Source organism: Pinus tabuliformis, chromosome 9 (genome assembly GCF_031772625.1).
Source record: "Pinus tabuliformis cultivar Carrire ecotype Pingquan chromosome 9, CPIR1, whole genome shotgun sequence".
Classification (NCBI taxonomy): domain Eukaryota; kingdom Viridiplantae; phylum Streptophyta; class Pinopsida; order Pinales; family Pinaceae; genus Pinus; species Pinus tabuliformis.
The window spans coordinates 699,104,216-699,108,282 of NC_142307.1; positions in this window are offsets into that span (position 1 = coordinate 699,104,216).

Consider the following 4,067-nt stretch of genomic DNA (forward strand, 5'->3'; position numbering starts at 1 on the left):
AGGGGGCATGCACCCTGGTCTGCTTCGGCAGGAAAACTTCAGGTATAGGGTAGGTTTCCGCGGGAGTATATGACCTCCGTACTCCCGTCCGTGATTGGAAGAGGGAGTTGGACTGGAATAAGATTCTCTTGTCAAAGTTATGTGGGTTGGCAGGCATTGTCACTCACCTTTGTTTATTTCGATAAACATCACCGAAGAAGTGTTTTGTTTACGCCGTGAATAGAACAATCTTTGGTAACCTGTAAGAGGTATACCTTTCCTGATAAAACAAATGTTTTGTTGGTGATTTGAAGGGTGACCTTGAAACTCTGTTTTATACCTGGGGGCATGCAAACCTTTTGGCGTGCAAGCGAAGAGCGACTATTTATTTTTTAAATTTGTAGGTCCTCTAACCCTTTAAACTCGTAGGATTGGTCGTTTCCTAACTTGCATAAAGGAAGGATGTGGGGAAAAACTCTAAAAATTTCTGTTTTTATATATGAGACATTCTTATTATACGACTGGATTAATCGAGCAGTTTTAGCGCGGACTTCATGCTCGTTAAAAAATAAACATAAGCAATGAGCACACGTTCCTCCAGAGTTTAAGCTCATTAAAAAATGAACCAATTTCCGGCAAATAACCATCGTGAATGTAATACTTCAGCCTTTAAAGCCTTGGTCGTGTTTGCACCGTCACCTCCACTTTTGCATTGGCCGATCATTCACCTCCATTTGATTGTTTACCCATTTTGAGGAACAACTGCGAAGAGTGATCTCACTAGCCATCCTTGTAAACTGCCGTGATTGGAAAATTCCAAACCTTACCTAGAATCAGTTGCTACCCATTTTATCACTCGTTCCTCAAAAAACGAGTGTCCTTTAAGCTCTTTTCAATTGAATCGTAAAATATGAAAATATTGCCGAGCCATTGGCCTCTCTAGCTCGTTAAAGGGACCGTAACTGCTATCCCTCCTCTAAATTTTAATCTTTTTGGACCTGAGGGATTATTACACAAAAAGATCGAGCGCTTGTTTTGTTCGGCTCGTTAAAAGTATCGAAAATTCATCCCTTCTGTATTGTTTTATACTTTTTCAGACTTAAGGGATTAGATGACGAAAAAGGGATTTTGGAGTTTCCTTTACGTTCCTTTTCAGACTCTCTAAAATTGAAAAGGACCGAGTTATCTTTGTCGTTAAACTTGTTAAAATTTTAATAGCGACAAACTTGTCTATAGACGAGAACGAGTTTCACTATCGCTAGGCTCGGTAAAACATAGCGATGGGTTTGCCCGAAGGGAAAATTATAGAACAAGCATATGTTATCCTCCTCAAGCTTGATAAAAATAAAGAGGTACTGGTCAGCAATGACTGGGGAAAAATTGGGAAGAAAACTTGAAGAAACTTTGTTGGTAGCAAGTCGCTCTTGAACATGACACTTTCACTCCGCATCCAAGTCGGGTTGGGTTGTTTCATTCACCGGTCACATCACCATGGTCCCATCATACCATCCACATTTGGGGTTAATGCTACCAATCCATCACGTCAGTGTCGCCGATATGTTCAAGAGAAGTCATTCAGAGAATTCACCTGTGTCTCACCCACTACAATACATTTATACTCCATTCTTTCATGACCGCCACCCTGAACCTTATATCACCAGATCGTTTTCACCTCAATTAAAATTATTTGTTCCGTTCCGTGTCATTGATGTGGGATTCATTAAGGCCCTCTTGTGACGGATCGCTTCTTGTCGACATCAGCTCATTATCCAAGAAGTTGATCTAGGAACACCCCATTCAGTACTTTGAAGCTTGCATGCCTCAATGGCAAGTTTCTCACTTCCATCGACAGGTTTACATCAATGACCTTCGACCGAAAGATTTTGCGTGGTGTTCGATGCCAAGTCCTTTATTCACACCACGTGAATTGTACTGCAGTACCTTGAGGGTCATTATCATTATCGGTGATTCCTCTCGCGCTTGTTAACAGCTTATATCATTGGCTGGTAATCAAGCGATGTCTTTCCATGTTCGACTCCAAAACATCTCTCACATGGATAGATTTGTACTTCGAGTGAAGATCGAACGAGATTGAAGACCCCAGATCTAGTTTCATCCATCCGGGCTGCGATATATATTTAGGAAAATAAAGACATCAAATGTACATAATTGCTGCACAGATAATCATCCAATCAAAGGGATGATGGCTCTATCAGAATCATCAGTCTACACTCAGACGATTGTCTGTCCTATGTACATGAAAATGAATTTATAAAGTTGAGCATGGGGATGCCCGCCTCAGCTAGATCATGAAATATTATGAAGATAATGTATTGTATTGTATATTATTACAGGTCTCCTCCCAACTTGAAAGAACTTCGGATCCTCATAATAAAGCATTTCACCCGACATCAAAAGATTAATGACCTCATGCTTTAGGGGGCAACTGTTATAGACATTTTTGGGCACTATAACCCCAAGCATGAAATGTCCATAAACCAAGGGCTCTTAAGTCCCTAAAAGTGTTGTTCTAACCCCTAAAGGAACAAGGTCAATTGATTACAGCTTCTCCCAGAAGTTCTCCATGAAAAACTGCTCAGAATTGGTCAAAACAGGATCATTTCAGCTGCTCCACAGGCCAAGTGCGTTGCATTTCACCTAAATACACTGTGTGGGTGCGTTGCATTTCAAAAAGCCCTTCTATGGGGTGCGATGGGCGAGAAATGACAAATGGCAGTGTCATTCCGCGAGGTGGAGAGGCAATGGAAGCTTCCAGAAACTTCTCCTGTGACACTTGCCTCTCTGAATTCGACCAAGGATGAGTAAGAGATCATCAATCTCCAAGTGGAAGAAAGAACTATAAGAGAGAAGACACTAATCAAATCAAAAGCTGACTCATCTCCCTTACAGATATCTATATATGGATCCCTCATCCCAGAGATCCAGAGGCTGGAATTTTGCATATTGTAAGGAATTACTGTTGGTTTCTTGAGACAAACATCAGATTGTTGGGTGATCTAAGCTTTGTATGAGGTGAAGAGGGGCTTCCTTGCTGAGAGGTTGATGCTGGGTAAGAACAACTAGTTGTAACTCCTCTTGGCTCTTTCTTGTTTATCAATAAAAGCTATTCAAGTTTTCCTCCATACTCTTGTGTCATTTATGTTTGCTGCATTTGTATGGTCAATTTACATCTGATCCTAGATTGTTTATGATTATAGATCCATGTTCTTGTATAGTGCTATGCTACTATGATCTTACAGGTACTCTGTGAAGCTGGGTGTGCAAGGGAACAAGTAGCGAAAGACTATCAAGGAAGAGAGGAATCGAACCCGGAGATTAGCGCAAGACAGAGGTTGGTCTTCTTTGTTCCTCTCTATCTATACTTCATAAAGGAAAAATGAAAGTAGCTTTACCTTGTTTGTTTCTAAGGCAGTTATCACACCTTAGTGGGATAAGCAGTTCTGAGTAGACACTTTTCCCTGTAACAGGCTCCATTCTATTCCATCATCATCAATGGTTCTCTAACTCTTAACTTTCAGGGCTCTAGGGGTTTGAGACAAGGGGATCCCCTCTCCCCCTTTATTTTCATTACTGCAGCTGAGGGCCTGGGTGTTCTTATCAAATTTGCATCTGAATCAAGTCGTCTCCAGGGCCTGAGGATATTCTTGGAGGCTCCTCCTATAACACACCAACAATTTTTTGATGACAACATGCTATATGGAAAGCCAACTTTAAAAGAAACTAAGAAATTCGGTTTCCTCCTCGAGGAATTCCAGTAGGCTTCGGGCACACTCATTAATGGGGAAAAATCAGATATCTTCTTTTTCAACACCCATCCTAGGGTTCAAAGACATTTGGATAGGACCCTCAATTTTCACATCGGTTCACTCCCTAGCACTTATCTTGGAATCCATTTGGTATCTAATTTTCTAATATGGACATGCTGGAAAGAGCTCTTGAGCCGCATTGATCTCAAGCTTTCTAGCTGGTCCTTCAGGGTTATGAACTCAATTGGTCAATTAATTCTCTTAAAAGTAGTTTTGCAGGCTCTCCCAGTGTATCAACTTTCAACCCTTCCAACCCCTCAA